Raw genomic sequence first — 18,918 nt, 5'->3', positions numbered from 1 at the left:
CAATCTATGAGACTCTAGCCATGATACACAATCTATGAGACTCTAGCTATGATACACAATCTACGAGACCCTAGCTATGATACACAATCTATGAGACGCTAGCTATGATACACGATGGATGAGACCCTAGCTATGATACACGATGGATGAGACCCTAGCTACGACACGCAATCGACGCAACTAAAGCGAAGGGGGACACACACACTGAGTGCAACGCGCGGTGGGAAGCTACCCCGCGCTCCACGTGGCGCGCGGGCACGAATCCTCCTCCAGTGCCACGAGAGGCAGCGAACCCCTTCCCCTTCCCCCCGCTCGCAGACTCCGTCGCGCCAGGGGCGCGGGCGTCTCGAGGCGAGCGGCGCGGCGTTCTCCCTGCGCGCCACCCCACGGCAGCTGAGTGTCGGGGATTAGCGACGCGACGCCGAGCGGCTGAGCTCTCTCACCCTCCCCCCACCACCACCAACAACACCACCACCACCCTCCTCGTCGTCGTCGTCTCCCAGCGGAGTTGTAAATCTCGGGCTCCACGGGAGGCAATAATAATGTCTTAGAGAGGAGAGATTACTTCTTCTTCGTCTTCTTCTTCTTCTTCCTCTTCTTCTTCTTCCTCTTCCTCTTCTTCTTCGTCTTCTTCTTCTTATTCTTCGTCTTCTTCTTCTTCGTCTTCTTCGTCTTCCTCCTCCTCTTCTTCTTCTTCTTCGTCTTCTTCTTCGTCTTCCTCCTCTTCTTCTTCTTCTTCGTCTTCTTCATCGTCTTCTTCCTCTTCTTCGTCTTCTTCGTCGTCTTCCTCCTCTTCTTCTTCGTCTTCTTCGTCTTCCTCTTCTTCTTCCTCTTCTTCGTCGTCTTCGTCTTCTTCTTCCTCCTCTTCTTCGTCTTCTTCGTCTTCCTCCTCTTCTTCTTCTTCGTCTTCTTCTTCTTTTTCTTCTTCTTCGTCTTCCTCTTCTTTTTCTTCTTCTTCTTCTTCGTCTTCTTCTTCGTCTTCTTCTTCTTCTTCTTCGTCTTCTTATACGTCTTCTTCTACACATGTTTTTGTATAATCGGTGACGCCGCTGGGCAATGGCCCCATTCTTCGCAGCGCCCGAGAAGGTCGTGGCCCCGAAACGTCGCTGGGTAACGGCTCTTCTTCAAAGCACTTGAGAAGGGCTATTGCCCGAAACGTCGTTTGGGCAACGGCTCTTCTTCAAAGCACTCCAGAAGGACCATTGCCCCGAAACGTCGTTTGGGCAACGGCTCATTCGTCACTCGAGAAGGGTCATTTCCTGAAACGTCGCTGGGCAACGGCTCATTCATCACAGCACTTGAGAAGGGCTATTGCCCGAAACGTCGCCTATTATAAATTATTACTTTTGAAGGCCACACACACACACAGAGTGTTGATATTGACACGGGACGTGTCGAGTTTGCAGTTGTTGTTGTGTTGGCTGATCTTGTGTACCACTGCGAACTCAGCATGAGCAGCAACAGCAGCCGCTGCTGCCGCTGCATCAAACTGATTCGTCTCAGCAGCGACGGAACCGATTGCTGCTGAAATGACGCGCTCCGATGGCTTGCGCAAAGAAGACCGCTCACGCAGAGAGGCAGGCGTATGAAGGAGACCATGTGACCGTCCCGCTCGTCTCTTTTGCACGGGGATAGAGTGTTTCCCCCTCGCATGCACGCGCGCGCGCGGGGTCTCCTCCCGCACGCATACTAAATCGTCATTATACTGGTAGGAACGAAGTTGTAAACTGAGTGTACCAGCCTGCAATAGATTAATGCGTCCGTCCGTCCCCTTTCAATACTTTAACGAAGTGAAATCTCGTGCTGTTGGGTGTAAAATCAGCAATAGACAGCGCAGAGACTTGTCCTACCAGCCCACCCTGCAGGGAACTGTTTGGGCCCAGAACATCTCAATGTGTGTGGAGGACGACAGAGCTCGCTGTGTATGAGGCAACCGATTCCGCGTGCTCCGCCTCTGCGTGGAACGGGCTTGCGGACTGCGCCGCGATCGTGAGAGACGCGGTGTAGTAGCACAACAACAAGCAACTCTCGACATCCTTATGGAAGGAGCTCCCTACAGACGTTTCGTGGACCGAAACGTCGGACATCGTGCCGAGACCGCGTCGATCGGAGCGAGCCGTGACACGGGTACTCCTAATCGAGCCGAGAGGTGCTTTGTTCATTTTAATGTCGAACGGTGTCTTCAATGTGAATCGCCCGGATTTGAAAGCGTCAACGCGAGGCATGGTTTATCCACTGCTAGATGACCCCCCCTCCCCATCCTCCACCACCCCGCCCCTCCCGAGACACCACGCCGACGCTACAATCCATGCCACTCCAGAACATTTCCTACGCAGTACTCGGTGATAGGGGTCTCGACACAGCCCATCATCATCGTCTTTGCGGGTCGATAAAAACTCAGTACCACTTTGTGCGGGAAAGTCAGCAGCGGTTGTCCTGTAGAGACTACCTCCCTCCATCTCCTCCTCCCGGCCATAAGAATGTGGAATTGTCTCTGCAGGGCTGTAAACCGGGGGGGTGCGAAATGGTTACCTGCAGGAATCGCCTCTGGAGTGGGCGAGTTGCGAATTATTGTCACGCGCAAGATGTCCTCGACGTAGAACTTCACGATGCCCGATTCGAGTTAGACAAAGACGTGGAACTTCACGATGTCCGACTCGACTTAGACAAAGACTTAGAACTTCACGATTCCCGACTCGACTTAGACAAAGACGTAGAACTTCACGACGCCCGACTCGACTTAGACAAAGACGTAGAACTTCACGATGCCCGATTCGACTTAGACAAAGACGTAGAACTTCACGATGCCCGATTCGACTTAGACAAATACGTAGAACTTCACGATGCCCGATTCGACTTAGACAAAGACGTAGAACTTCACGATGCCCGATTCGACTTAGACAAAGACGTAGAACTTCACGATGCCCGACTCGACTTAGACAAAGACGTGGAACTTCACGATGCCCGACTGGACTTAGACAAAGACGTAGAACTTCACGACGCCCGACTCGACTTAGACAAACACGTGGAACTTCACGATGTCCGACTCGAGTTAGACAAAGACGTGGAACTTCACGATGTCCGACTCGACTTAGACAAAGACGAAGAGCAGCAACCCAACAGCGCCCTGCAGAGCCACTCGACTTGCAGGTTGGGTCACGTGCCGTTCGCGAGTCGCGGGCAGCACCTATGAAGGTGGGTCACGTGCGTACGCGCGTTGAACTTCTCTCGCACCGTACGTAGGCCGAGCGTGAGGTGTGGGGACACGACGGGAGTGGTGGGACAACACTACGCCCGGCCGCCTTTGTCTCCCCAAATGGTGATTTTTATTTTTTAAGGCTGTCAACTTGGGGGGGAAAGGGGGGAAGGAGGACATGCAGGACCGGTATTCAGATACTCGTCACCGCTGATGGTGGTGGTGGTGGTGGTCACGAGCGGGAATCGAACCCAGGTTACCAGCACCACGGCGATGTTTTTTGTTGTTGCACACCGCACCAGATACTCAGATAATCGTCACCGCAGCGCTAACCACTGCGCCACCGCTCCCCTACGAGCTTCCCGTGATTGAACGCGTTCGGTAACAGCGGACTCCTGGTTCAGTGCGCGCTGAACCTCGAGAGCCTCGTGCGAGTCGGCACGCATTAAGAGGCGTGTGTGTGTGTGCGTGTGTGTGTGTGCGTATGTGTGCGTGCGTGCGTGTGTGTGTGTGCGTGCGTGTGTGCGCGTGTGTGTGTGCGTGTGTGTGTGTGCGTGCGTGTGTGCGCGTGTGTGTGCGCGTGTGTGTGTGCGTGTGTGTGTGCGCGTGCGTGTGTGCGTGTGTGTGTGTGTGCGTGTGTGCGCGTGTGTGCATGTGTGTGTGTGTGCGTGTGTGTGTGCGCGTGTGTGTGTGCGCGTGCGTGTGTGCGCGTGTGCGTGTGTGCGTGTGTGTGTGTGTGTGCGTGTGTGTGTGTGTGCGTGGGGAGCGGTAGTGTAGCAGTTAGCGCTACGCTGCGCTACGAATCTGGCGACCCTGGTTCGATTCCCGCTCACGGCAAACACCCAGTGACGATTATCTGAACCGGTCCTGGGCCTCCCCAGGTCGACTCAGCCTCAAATGAGTACCTGGTGCGATGTGTAAACATCGCCACTAGGGAGACAAAGGCGGCCGGGCGTGGTGCTGGCCACCCACCCCCTCGTGTGCCGTGCCGGCCTTTATAGGTGCTCGCTAACAGCACTTGCCCCTACAGTCTGTTAAGGCTACACGGGGGGATCTTTGTTTTTGTGTGTGCGTGTGGCCTTCATAGGTGCTGCTGCTTCTCGCTCACAGCACTTGCCCCTACAGTCTGTTAAGGCTACCAGGGTGATCTTTATCTTTTGTGTGTGCGTGTGGCCTTCATAGGTGCTGCTGCTGCCGCTGCTGCTCGCTCACAGCACTTGCCCCAACAATCTGCTGACGGCTGTAGGGTGGGAGGGGATCTTTATCTGTGCCCCGTGATTAATTTCGACGGGTGGCGATGGCTCACGGTCTGTGGAGAAGGCGGGGAGGGGGAGGGGGGCTGAGGTTTTCATCTAGCAGTGGATAAACATGTGTGTGTATATAACTAAAGATGCAATCGCGATTTACTGCGCAAACCCCATCCCCCCAACCCCCACCCCCCCCACCCCGATGTCCAAAACGTGAAGCGGTCGGCAACAATCAGCACGAGTGAAGGGGCAATAAAGAAGTGACGCGAACGCGTCGAGTGAATTGAGAGAGAGAGAGAGAGAGGGGTGTTGTTGTAAGTGCTTAAGAGACGATGATGATGGTGATGATGGCGATGGCGATGATGATGGTGATGATGATGGCGGTGATAATGGCGATGGTGATGATGGTGAGGATGATGGCGATGATGATGATGACCATGATGATGATGACCATGATGATGATGAATATGATTGTGATGATGAGGACCATGATCGTGGTGATGATTATGATAACGATGGTGATGACCATGATGATGATGACTATGATGATGATGACCATGATCGTGGTAATGATTATGATAACGATGGTGATGACCATGATGATGATGACCATAATGATGATGGTGACCATAATGATGATGATGATCGTGTAAGCATGTCTATAGCGGGCTTTATTCAATGTGGCACATTGGCACGTGCCTGTGTTCACTACGAAAGATGATGGCAGTGTTAGATGACAATGATGTTGATGATAAATTAGGTGATGATGATAGCAATAATTACATTGATCATGTTAACTAAGATCATGATATATATAGATGAATCGTATCTAATGATCATATAGCTAGAGCTGATGATGATACAGTTGATACAGCTTATGATGATAGAGCTCATGATATGATTCATGACAATGATGATACTAACCATGATGATTTCGATGAAGATGATGACTTAGATGAAGATGCTTTTAATGATCATGATCATGTAGGTATGTGTGTATATATAATGGGTCTGTTCGCGATGCCACAGCCGTGCAGGTTTTTTTGGTGTGCTGTTATCAAGACCACTCCACCAACCCCTTCCATCGGCCCCTCCAAATCTAAAAGCATCGACGCGTCTGTTTAAACATTGCGACCGAATTGGTAATTGATTTAATGCGTTACAAGTGTCTACATGACATTGCTAATCGCCAACAAATACTAATATTTGAATTGACGCGTTTACTGGAAGTTAAGCTCACTGCCTTTCATTGTAAAAACGTGTAATTGGTGAGAGCTGCTGACCCTTGACAAGCAATGATCTCCATAATTAAAACTGTGATATCTGCAAAAAAAAGGTAATTGCCTAAAACGTCGGTCTCACGCCCCACGCCGCGTCGATTATCCGTGTGGGTGGGGGCTGTTAACCATACTTCAGATATCTGACACTTCTGGAACATCTCTAGAGTAAGCCTAGACCCGTCTATATTCCGTACGCCAGATTGTCAGTTCTCTTTAACCCTTGGAGAACATCACTGAAATAAGCCTAGGCTCGGCTATGTTTCGTGGAAACTTATCATCTCTCTCTCTCTCTAACCTTTCTCGAACATCTCTGGAGTAAGCCTAGACCCGTCTATATTCCGTACGCCAGATTGCCAGCTCTCTCTAACCCTTGGAGAACATCACTGAAATCTGCACGAAGTCACTCCAAGTCACGTCCGTCTGGTCTCCGCGTCGCGAGCCGTAAGCTCTCGGCGCGGAGCGGTGGCGCAGCGGTTAGCGCGCCGTCGCTACGAACGCCGGCGATGGGCCGGATTTGGTGCGTGCGAAACGGTCCGCTTGCATCTGCACAATTCCATGTAAATATATGTGTGTGTATATATACTGTAATTAATTCCTTCTTAGCGTATTAATATTTGTCTATTCGTGGCACCGACATTTGACACGTGCCTTAAATGGCGTGCGATTTAATTAAAGTATATTTTATTGTCACGGAAATTAGTTCGTTAAAATGTGTTTGTTTTAACAACAGTGATCCCAAACTAGGAATGTGACATCGCGGCCGAATAGCATTTATCTGCATTTTTATATCAATATTAAAGATAGGTGACGTTTCCGGCAAAAATGTCCCTTCTTCTTAGCACGTAGATCTATGAAAGGGCCATTGGCTGAAACGTCGTTTAATTAAACATACAGATGTATAGTGTTAATATTTAATTGGGGGCACTGTGAACTGAGGGACGTTTAATGTCGCGCTAATTGTGCTTTGTGCACCACTGCATCAGTATATATATAAAACAAAACCCAGTTTCACATTATGTACATATGTGTATGTTTCACGTAAAAAATATAGAATTAAAAACTATACAGTTGTAGTCAATTGCCACGATATTAACGCGTAACTGATCATACACAAATTAACAATGCACTGACTATAGGTGCCTCAACACGGATTGCACAGTACTAACCCAAGACAAAGCTCCCCCGTGTAGCCTGCGACAGACTATTGGGGCAAGTGCCGTCAGCGAACACCTACGAAGTCCGACGCGGCACGCGTGGTTTGCCCAGAACCGCCCGCCCGCCCGGCCGCCTTTGTCTCCCCAGTGTTGACGTCGTAACGCGCAGTGCGCCAACAGCTGCGCAAACACCGCTCCTGATGTGCGGGGGGACAGACGGACGGACGGGTCACGGTCGAAGGCTTTTGACTCTCGCCGCAAGACTCTCAAATGCCGTTCTAGACGGGGGCGCTTGGCGAGTTGAAGATTTCGCACGAACGTGGCCGAGCCTGTGCCCTGCCACACTATTGGACGCGTCGGTAAATCGGGGGGTGAGGGTGAGGAGGGGGGAAAAATGATTCCCAAATTTAAGTTTAAAAAAAATGTACCCGATGCATCATTGGTTCCACGCTCGCGTGTTCAGAGTCGGTGAGTCGGTCGCGAGTTCTGAATGGCGTTCAACACGAGACCCCCCCGTCTTAATTAGCGAACCGAGTAGTGAACCGAGTAGTGAACCGAGTAATTGCCCCCCCAAACCCCATTCACGGAGAGGGGGGGGGGCACGGAGTGAGACGCTAAAGCCATTCGAAAGATCGCGACTGTGCCGAGCGACATTGATGATTATAAGCAGGGGATCGCGCCACGCGGTGTTTTTGCAGCAACGCGCAACGTTGCGCACGCGGTCGAATGTGCAACAGGCGAAGAAGGTCCTTCTTCGTAGTTCGTGAATAAGGGCCGTTGTCCGAAACGTCTTCGTCCAAAACGTGCTCTGAATCCCGGCCCCTTTTGTGCGACAGGTATATGAAGTAAGCGGATGTATATATATGTAGAATAATACACTTGGAATTACATTGTACCGTGCGCGCGTGTTCGCAATTGAACGTATGTGGGCCGGTCCTGGACCTTCCCAAAGCCTCAAATGAGTACCTGGGTGCGGTGTATAGTAAAACATCGCCACTGGGGGAGACAAAGGCGGCCGGGCGTGGTGCTGGCCCACCGACTCCATCGTGTGCCGTGCCGGCCTTCGTAGGTGCTACTCGCAAACAGCACTTGCCCCAACAGTCTACACAGTCTTTGTGTGTCTTTGTATATTGCGTATATGTACAGGCGCGCGTGTGTGTGTACGCTTAAATAATTCATAGGTGCTCGCTAACAGCACTTGCCTTACAAACTGCTCTAGGCTATACGGGGGGGGGGGGTGTCTGGGTCTTTGCTACATGTACGTATATTGAACTTCTTTCGCACCGTACGTAAGCAACCGTGCTAATCGGAGGTGCTCGTTGACCTGACAGCACTTGCCCCCAACAGCCTCTGCAGGCGAGCAGGGATGATTTTTGTTGTAACCAACACGTGTCAACGTGTTTATAGTGCGTGTCTGTCTGTAATATGCAATGTGTGTGTGTGTTAATTGTCGGGGTGTGGGTGGTAAGAGCGGTGGCGCAGTGGTTAGCGCACCGCCACCACGAACTCGAATCTCCCCCCCGGTTGCCGGCTAATATCGGCGACGGTGGCGATATCGATCCGAAGTTATCGAACCCCCTCCTGCCTCCGACGTGCTCTCGTCTCCGCTATACACCAAGCAACCATCCGAGCCCGTACGAGCTGGACTCAACCATCGTGGTGAAGTATGGTCAAACGGCCCGCCCCCCCCCCCCCCCGAAAATCCACATCCCCGTGACCGACAGCGGCTCGTTTGTCTGTGTGTGGTGTGTGTGTGTTGTGGTGTTTGTCTGTGTGTGGTGTGGTGTTTGTCTGTGTGGTGTGTGTGATGTGCGTCTGTTGTCTATGATGTGTGTGGTGTCTGTCTGTGTGTGGTGTGTGTGTGGTGTGGTGTTTGTGTGTGGTGTGGTGTTTGTCTGTGTGTGGTGTGGTGTTTGTCTGTGTGTGGTGTGTGTTGTGTGTGGTGTTTGTGTGTGGTGTGGTGTTTGTCTGTGTGTGGTGTGTGTGTGGTGTGGTGTTTGTGTGTGGTGTGGTGTTTGTCTATGTGTAGTGTGTGTGTGGTGTGGTGTTTGTGTGTGGTGTGGTGTTTATCTGTGTGTGGTCTGTGTGTGGTGTGGTGTTTGTCTGTGTGTGGTGTTTGTCTGTGTGTGGTGTGTGTTGAGTGTGGTGTTTGTCTGTGCGTTGTGTGTGATGTGCGTGTGTTGTTTATGGTGTGTGTGTGGTGTTTGTCTGTGTGTGGTGTGTGTGATGTGCGTCTGTTGTCTATGGTGTGTGTGGTGTTTGTCTGTGTGTGGTGTGTGTGTGTGGTGTTTGTCTGTGTGTGGTATGTGTGATGTGCGTGTGTTGTCTATGGTGTGTGTGTGTTGTGTGTGGTGTTTGTCTGTGTGTGGTGTGTGGTGTTTGTCTGTGTGTGATGTGCGTGTGTTGTGTGTCTGTCTTGTGTGTGGTGTGTGTCTGTTGTGTAGTGTGTGTGTGGTATGTCTCTGTGTTGTGTGAGGTGTGTGTCTGTGTTGTAGTGTGCGGTGTGTGTCTGTGTTGTAGTGTGTGCGGTGTGTGTCTGTGTTGTGTGTGTGAGGTGTGTGTCTGTGTTGTGTGTGTGATGTGTGTGTCTGTGGTGTGTGTGTGCGGTGTGTGTCTGTGTTGTAGTGTGCGGTGTGTGTCTGTGTTGTGTGTGTGATGTGTGTGTCTGTGGTGTGTGTGTGGTGGTGTGTCTGTGTTGTATGGTGTGGTGTGTGTCTGTGTTGTGTGTGTGTGTCTGGTGTGTTGTGTGTGTGGTGTGTACGTGATATGTGTGCGTGTTGTGTGTCTGTGTTGTGTTGTGTGTGTGGTGTGTGTGTGTGTCTGTGTTGTGTGTGTTGTGTGTGCGTGTTGTGTGTGTGTTGTGTGTGGTGTGTGTGTGTTTCGTGTGTGTTGTGTGTGTGTGTTGTGTGTGGTGTGTGTGTGTTTCGTGTGTGTTGTGTGTGTTGTGTCTGCGTGTTGTGTTTGCGTGTTGTGTGTGGTATGTGTCTGTGTGGTGTGTGTGTGTGTCTGTGTTATGTGTGTTGTGTGTGTGTCTGGTATGAGTGTGCGTGTTGTTTGTGCGTGTTGTGTGTGTGTGTCTGTGTTATGTGGGTTGTGTGTGTGTGGTGTGTGTTGTGTGTTATGTGTGTGTGTGGTGTGTGTTATGTGTGTGTTGCGTGTGTGTGTCTGTGTTACGTAGTAATGCAGCGCCACCGTCACGCATTACATCCGGACCCGAGACGTCAACCAGCGCAGGCGCGGACTCACCCGAGGCAGGCGACTTGCGGGTTGTGCTTCAGAGCCCGTAGACGACGATGATGATGTTGTTGATGTTGTTGTTGTTGATGTTGTTGATGATGACGTTCTTGTCGATGTTGCTGTTGTTGATGTTGTTGATGACGACAGCCGTTATAACTCCTCCTTAACTTTCCACCGCACGTCTACCCATGTCCCTTCCTCCCACTCCTCCTCTTCAGCCTCCTCCTCGTGTCCAGTCAACCTCCTCTCCCCGGGAGAAGGGAGAGAGGGAGGGAGGATCTGGAGAAGAGCGAGCGCGGGAGAGGGAGAGAGAGAGAGAGAGACAGAGAGGGAGAGAGAAAGAGAGAGAGAGAGAGGCAGAGAGGGAGAGATAGGAATTGGAGTCGAACTCGAGCACCTCGACAACCCCGACGCGACTGCTTCAGTCGCGCGTTCGCCGCTGCAGCTCCCTCCGTGGCTGATCCCCGCGACGCCTGTGCGCGAACAGGGGGCAGGGGGGAGAGGATGTGAGCGGCGGAGGGGAGGGGAGGGAGACGTGGGGAGGAGGAGAGGAGGGGTTAGGAGTGTGGAGAGAGATCATGGGTGGTCACGGGGTTGAGATGGGTGGCGGTGACGGCGCGCTAAATGGATGATGGGTGGCTGGGTGGGTGCGCTGGAGAGGTGAAAGAGGTAGAGTTGGGTGGCGGCGGGGGTTGGTGGACGGGGGGATTGTTGGTCGAAGCGGATTTGTTTTTGGTGGATGGGTAGTTGGGTGCGTGGGTTGACGGTCGGGTGGATGGCTGGCTGGGTGGGTAGCTGGTCGGTTGTTTGAGTGGATAGGTGAACGAGTGGTCGGTTGGGTGGATGGGTAGTTGGGTGGTGGGGTGCGTGGGTTGACGGTCGGGTGGATAGCTTGCTGGGTGGGAGAGTGGATAGATAGCCGATCGCGTGGTTGAGTGGATAGGTGGGTAGGGATCTGGGTGGGTGAGCGGTTGAGTGACTCGAGTCGCCTCCACTAGCGATTTGACCTCGCGTGACATCAACCATCAACTCGGGCGGGGGAGGGGGACAATACCGCGACCGACCGTGATCCACCTCGGGTCGACTCGTGAGATTTTTTTTGTATTTGCTATCACACCACGCACTTTGTCAGACTATAGTCACAAGCGGACAATCATTATAACAACAACAACTAAAATACTGAACGGCAACTTCTGACCTGGCCCGGCCGAGTGGCTCAGCTGTCGAACGAGTGACTTTTAAAGTGAAAGTTGTGAAGTCAAATCCTGTTTGGGGTGCATGGGGGTTTGACTCGGCCCATCATCATCATCATCCCTCCGGGGTCGATAAAATACTCATCATCCGTACTTTTGCTTTGTTTTTGGTGGTGGTGGTGGTTGAGGGAGTGTATTTGACTCGGCCCATCATCATCATTACTGTGGGGTCGATAAAGTGAGTATCTAAATTGTGTGTAAGTAAACAGTGACTGTACTATGGAGATACCCCCCCGACACCCCCTCCCCGCCATAGGAATGTGGAATTTCCACCACAAGCTCGGCAGGGCTGTTCACGGGAGAATGCTCAACCACTCATTGCGTCGAAGCTCATTTAAGGCAGATAATCGTTGAGACTATCTCACGAATAACATCGTCGTTATATGTTTTTGTTTACCTTTAGCCGCTAACGCGATTAATTATTCGCATCCAGGACGGGCAGGGATCGTTCGCCTGTAGTGTGTGCGTGCGTACGCTTAAGTTCGGGGGAGCGGTGGCGCAGTGGTTAGCGCCACCGCGCTCCGAACCCGTCGACCCGAGTTCGATTCCCGCTCACGGCCACCAACACCGGCGGTGACGATTGTCTTGAACCGCTACTGGGCCTCCCCCTAGGTCGACTCAGCCTCAAGTGAGTACCTGGTGTGCGGTGCGTAGTAAACATCGCCACTGGGGGAGACAAAGGCGGCCGGGCGTGGTGCCGGCCACCCACTCCCCTCGCGTGCCGCGCCGGCCTTCGTAAGCGCTGCTGCTACTCGCTAGCAGCACTTGCCCCAACAGTCTGTTAAGGCTATACGGGAGATCTTTGTCTTATGTTTGTTTACGTTGGTGGGGCGGTGTGGCAGTGGTTGGCATCGCTTACCGAAGCCACAGCGCGCCGTGAATATTGTTTGACGGCCCACGGCCAACATCGATTGTCAGGAGTCATCGCTTGTCCCGCCTGGGCTCTACGCTGGGCTCGACTCAGCCTGAAACGAGTACCTGGGGTGCTGAGCGAAAAACGTCAGCGCTGGAGATACAAAGGCGGCGAGCCGGTCACGTGCGCCGCAAAGGCTACACGGGGGATTTGTTTTCATCGTTGTGTTATTTACTGGATATATGTTTATTTGAGTAAGTGCATGCGTGTGTGCGTGTGTGCGGGGAGCGGTGGTGCAGCGGTTAGCGCTACGCTGCGCTATGAACCCGGCGACCCGGGTTCGATTCCCGCTCACGGCCAACACCGGTGACGATTATTTGAACCGGTCCTGCGCCTCCACTCAGCCTCAAATGAGTACCCGGTGCGGTGCGTAATAAACATCGCCATCGGGAAGACAAAGGCGGTCGGGGCGTGGTGCTGACCACCCACCCCCTCGTGCACCGTTCCGGCCTTCACAGGTGCTCGCTAACAGCACTTGCCCCAACAGTCTGTTAAGGCTACACGGGGGATCTTTGTGTGCGGGGAGCGGTGGGCGCAGTGGTTAGCGCCCCTTTTCGCTACGAGTTCGATTCCCGCTCACGGCCACCAACACCAGCGGTGATTATCTGAACCGGTCCGGGACCTCCCCAAGGTGGACTCGGCCTTAAATGAGTACCTAACGCAGTTTTTTTTGTTTTTAAATGTCAGCATTTGGGGAGATAAAGACGGCCGGGCGTTGTGTCGGCAATGACCCCAGCACCATATTCTTGGTTCTTTCGGTAAAGTCACCACGTAGAAGAGAAACAATAAAATAATAAAATAATAAAAATATAAAACAATAAAATTCTCAACGCCGTTTCGACTGCAACACAAGCAATCATCATCAGGTGTGGTTTTCACACCTGATGATGTTTGCTTGTGTTGCAGTGAAAAGTACATCTGATGATGATTGCTTGTGTTGTAGTCGAAACGTCGTGCGAATTTTATTGTTTTATATATATATTTTTATTATTTTATTGTTTCCCTTCTACGTAACTTTACCGAAAGAACCAAGAATATGAATCCCTGCAGTCACGAAAGCTTTAAATCAAAAGACACACGCACCGTCTATGATAGGTGCTCGCGATGAGCACTTGACCCAACAGTCTATGAGAGACCACACGGGAGATCTTTGTCTTTTTTTTGCGTGTGTATGAATGTTTGTGTCAGTGCTGTATAGATCTCGTATACACATTCGACATGTGCATACGATATGTATATATGTACACGCACACTTATACAAAAAGACAAAGATCCCCCGTGTAGCCGTTAACAGACTGTTGGGGCAAGTGCTGTTAGCGAGTAGCACCTATGATGGCCGGAACGGCACACGAGGGGGTGGGTGGCCAGCACCACGCCCCGACCGCCTTTGTCTCCTTCGTGGCGATGTTTACTACGCACCGCACCGGGTATTCACACACACACAGACACGCACACACAGACACGCGCGTGTAAAAGCATTCACTCAAGAGTGTGAATGTGCCAATCATCACATGGCAGGACTCCTCCCGTAAACTTGCCTCGAGACTCGCATTGTCACTTTCGTCGTTATTGAGTTCACGCATCATCATCATCATTACTCATCACGTACTTCCATCCTCCTGATCATCATCACTCATCACGTACTCCAATCATCATCATAACTCATCACGTACTTCCATCATCATCATTTATCACGTACTCCCATTAACATCATCACTCACCACGTACCCCCATCATTATCATCACTCATCACGTACTCCCATCATCATAACTCAACACGTACTTCCATCATCATCATCATCATAACTCAACACGTACTATCATCATCTTCATCATAACTCAACACGTACTATCATCATCATCATCATAACTCAACACGTACTATCATCATCATCATAACTCAACACGTACTATCATCATCTTCATCATAACTCAACACGTACTATCATCATCATCATCATAACTCAACACGTACTATCATCATCATAACTCAACACGTACTATCATCATCATAAATCAACACGTACTATCATCATCAACATCATAACTCAACACGTACTATCATCATAACTCAACACGTACTATCATCATCTTCATCATAACTCAACACGTACTATCATCATCTTCATCATAACTCAACACGTACTATCATCATCTTCATCATAACTCAACACGTACTATCATCATCTTCATCATAACTCAACACGTACTATCATCATCATCATCATAACTCAACACGTACTATCATCATCATCATCATAACTCAACACGTACTATCATCATCATCATCATAAATCAACACTTACTATCATCATCATAACTCAGCACGTACTCCCATCATCATCATAACTCATCACGTACTCCCATCAACATCTCATCATCATCATCATCACGCGTCTGCTGTATACTAAGCAGCTCATTCATTACTTCAGCGCCTTGGTCAAGGGGCTATGCCCGTTGGCCGGCACCCCCTGCGGCTGCTGAGTCCGCACGCACGCGGCTCTCGAGGTGACCCTCTGCGTGGCCGGTGTCTATTCAGGGACCACCATCGCAGTGCGTCGCGATTCCTGAAACATCGACAGATATTTTGATGGAATTCGAGAACAACAACAACAACAACATAAAACAAGGATCCGGCTCTTCTCGTTATTTCGGTGCGCTATAGCGACTCAAATAAGATCAAGGGACTCGGGCGAGCCCTTTCTTAGGCACGTGCGCAACAACGGTGAACCATCGTGCCAACATTGAATGTCCGGTGGCCCCGAGTCTCATTTGAGGCTGAGTCGACCTAGTCCCAGATTCCACTCCCACCCCACCCCCCACTCCCCACCCCCCCCCCCCAGGTTGCCTCGACTTTAAACGAGTACCCTGGTGCAGCGCTTGGGCATCATCAGCGCCGGCGGGAGGACACCTCGGGAGAGTGCCGGGAATTTTTCGCTTTTCGCGGTAACGGAATTTACAGCGGCGCGATGCGCGGGCCCCCGAGCCGCTCTCCGACCTGCAACGCGGGGAGCGGTGGCGCTGCGGTGAGCGCCGTGAACCACCCCCGGCGGACGCCCGCCGAGGTCCCCATTCCCCGGGGCCACGGCTTCACGTGAGTGGCGAGTTGTTCTCAGGATGTGTGTATGTGTGTATGTATGTGTGTGGGGTTTTTTTTTAAAATCGACTTTGCCTAACGATTGTAGATTTGGTGCGGTGTCAGCTATTAACATCATCACCATGGGGAGACAAAGGCGGCCGGGGCGTGGTGATGACCACAATGGCCCCACTCATAGGTGCGCCGTGGCCGCCTTAATAGGTGCTCGCTGACAGCACCTTCCCCCCAACAAGCCTGTCCAAGGCTACCCGGGGGGGATCTTCGTCTTTTGTATGCAACGTACGTATGCATGTATATTAGTATATGTGCAGTATATACATGCGTGTGGATTTGCACGCACACGTGTCATATGAAATCAAATGCACACAGCGTTGCAGTCTGTATTTCCACTTAATTAAAAAAAAAATACATATCATTATTTATTCATCAGTCAATTTGGATTCTCATAGCAACATTTATATCAGCGGGATTTATTTAAATAACCAAAACTCCAGACTGGCTTTGACCTACGAGGTTCTCATCGGCGGAGCGTGCGTAGGCTAAACACATTGCAATGTTGATGCAGACATACATTACACACGTTTGTTTTAATGCACATTAATTAAAATAAACTATTTTTTTAAATCAGAAAACTCCTTCCAAGACGTCTGTCTGGGCATTGAGGAAGAGCAGGCCAAGCACCCTCTCGAGAGGAGGCCCTACCCGCCAGCAATGTCTTGAGCAAGAAATTGCTTAAGTAAAATCTAGACACAATCTTCCTTTGCTCAACGTCTTACCAATATACATATCCCGCTGTCACGCCGTTAAACAAATAAATTATGGTTGTAATCTCAATTTAAATGATTGTTTTTAACATAATTGATTAGGAAAAAAAACGATTAAAATGTTAAGTCTGCACGGCTGCTTGTTTGCAGATGTCTCATGCATTAGGACTACCGTCCGGAACGTCTAAATTATCTTCCCTTGTGCGTCCCAGCCCGCTAGTTCCAGGCGTTGCCGCACGTGGAGTGCGAGCCAGGGTCAGTACTCACACCGGGGTACGCAGAGGCCGCCGGCTCGAATCCTCGGACCGAACTCCCATCACGGCACTTGGGACAACGCTGCACGTTTCTCGAATCACTCCTCCTCCCTCCGACCTTCGCGTCTGTCCATCCAGCAGAGGTGTAAACAAACACAAAACTGAATCCACCTACAGCGAGGTCTATGATCTGATCGGGCAGGTCGCGTGGGGTGGTGGTGGTGGTGGTCGTGGTGGTGGTGTAAAGTGTGGGGCACTCCCACGGCTTACAAAGACGCCTGGGCCAGGGTGGAAGAGTAGGCCAAGACAGGCCTCTTCGGCGTTAACATCTCGCCGCGGTGGCTAGGAGATGTCAACTCCCTCGCCTGCTATGCAAGGAGTGCGTGGGTTCGACACGACCCTGACGGTGCCTGCTGCATATTTGCAGTTTGCGTGTATGTCTCTCTCTCTCACCTCGTGGTCGCGTTGATTTCTCTCAGGGTCCTCCGGATTGCTACCTACACATTTAGACTCGACATCACGCGTTTAGAGTATTTGGCTGCTATACAATTCCCACGTGTCGATGAGCCACTGCGTTGAGCTATCACTTGTGGCCGGATCTTCATATTCATCTCACCGGAATGAATGTGCTCGGACTTTTGCGTTAATGTGCACACGTGTATGCGCGTAAGTGTACTGATGCGTGTCTGTGTGTGTGCGTGCGCGCGCGTGTGTGTGTGTGTGTGGAGCGGTAGCGTAGCGGTTAGCGCGCTGCGCTACGAACCCAGCGACCAGAATTCGATTCCCCGCTCACGGTAACCACCAGCGCAGAAGATCTGAGCCGGTCCTGGGCTTTCCCCCAAGGTCGAATCAGCCTCGGTGCGATGTGTAAACATCGCTATCTCTGGGGAGACAAAGGCGGCCGGGCGTGGTGATGGCAACCATCCACCCCCTCGCGTGCCGTGCCAGCCTTCATAGCTGCTACTCGCTAAGAGCACTTGCCCCGACAGAAGATCTGGCTACACGGGGGGGGGGGGGTCTTTGTATATATCTAGGGGTTTTCTGTACGTACGTGTATATTTGTGCGCGCAGCGTATACATATATGTTTATATTAATACTCGTGTGTTTGTGTGTGTAAAAAAAAAAGACGGCGTCACACCCTCGTTGCGCGTGCTTATCTGGGCGTTATATAATGCGCGGTCAGCACACCCGAGTTCAATTCCCGGACGATGCCGAAAACTTAACACCTAGTGGGACGAGCGATAACGCAACCGGCCACAGATCCTCCACTCCGTTGTGTCGCTTCGGCCTTACGCGGGTGTCCTGCCTGGCGCGGTGCCTGCGAAGCAATCGGCATCGGGGAGAGAGTCAAAGGCGGCCGGGTTCGCGACACAGAACTTGCCCAACGATCATCGTCGTGATTTAAAGCTTTCGTGACTGCAGTAATTCATATTCTTAGCTCTTTCGGTAAAGTCGCGTTGAAGGGAAACAACAAAATAATAAAATATATATAAAACAATTTTTAAAAAAATTCTCACGACGTTTCGACCATAACACAAGCGGTCATCATCAGGTGTGAAAAACCAACGGCAAGAAACTTATATATATTTTTATTATTTTATTGTTTCCCTTCAACGTGACTTTACCGAAAGAGCTAAGAATATGATCATCGTCGTATTTGGGAGCGATTGCGGCCGTTCTGGCCTCGAGACAAGCGGCGCTCTCGCCAGGAGTAAGTATATGCCTGTGCACGGACGGCGGTGGATTAGCGCTCGCGAGGCTACAGTGTCGTCACCACAAACTCGAATGAGTTTACCCGGTTGTCGATGTGGTGTGTCGACGCGTCGGCGAGACCAAGGGGCTCGGCCGGGCGTGGTTGCTGGCCACCCCGGCAACCTTAGTGCGCCGTGCCGGCCTTCACAGGTGCTGCTCGCGAAGAGCACTTGCCCCCCCCCCCCCCCCCCCCCGACGGATCCGTCGAAGGCTACACGCACGGGGGTTCTTTGTCTTTGCAGCAAACTGTTGCCAATTGTGTCGATATGAACGAAACGTGTACACGACCACAAGTCGTAAAAACAAATCCACGCGTTAGCCTTGAGACCCCCAACGCACGTAACAACACGATCGCTTATTCTAAGAACATAATGCATATTGTCATTGTATGATAATTGGAATAGATAACATGCGTATCCCGTGTCTTCGTCATTGGCCAGGTTCAATCCACTGCTGGATGAGGGCCCTCCATTTCCTCATTCCCGATCGGCCGTCTTCAAACTCTGACGATCCTCTACGATCCTCCTCCTCCACCTCCTCCACCTCCTCCACCTCCAGCTCCTACTCCTCCTCCTCCATCTCCACCTCCTCCACCTCCTCCATCTCCACTACCTACTCCACTTCCTCCACCTCCTCCACCTCCTCCATCTCCTCCTCCTCCACCTCCTCCACCTCCTCCATCTCCACCTCCTCCACCTCCTCCACCTCCTCCATCTCCACCTCCTCCACCTCCTCCATCTCCACCTCCTCCTCCACCTCCTCCATCTCCA

General features: G+C 51.4%; 1 protein-coding gene across 3 annotated transcripts in view; it reads right to left on the bottom strand.

The window, feature by feature from the left end:
• The window catches only part of LOC116954274 (forkhead box protein F1-like), a 74,475-nt gene extending 57,262 nt beyond the window's left edge, over window positions 1–17,213 (bottom strand). Inside the window, exons 1-2 of one of the 3 annotated variants that reach the window (XM_076052140.1) lie at window positions 16,409–17,213; window positions 10,124–10,393 (exon numbers count right to left, since the gene is read on the bottom strand). The gene's annotated coding sequence lies outside the window, so the exon portion shown is untranslated. Of the gene's footprint in view, window positions 1–10,123; window positions 10,710–16,408 lie in introns of those variants that run through there. The other 2 variants (XM_076052141.1, XM_076052138.1) reach the window with 2 other exon arrangements.
• Window positions 17,214–18,918: the final 1,705 nt, after the last annotated feature.

This window comes from Petromyzon marinus, chromosome 54, assembly GCF_048934315.1.
Source record: "Petromyzon marinus isolate PM22_M1 ecotype Great Lakes invasive population chromosome 54, UKy_Petmar_22M1.pri1.0, whole genome shotgun sequence".
Lineage (NCBI taxonomy): Eukaryota > Metazoa > Chordata > Hyperoartia > Petromyzontiformes > Petromyzontidae > Petromyzon > Petromyzon marinus.
Note: the sequence above shows the minus strand (reverse complement) of the source record. Positions and strands in the feature narration are given on the sequence as shown.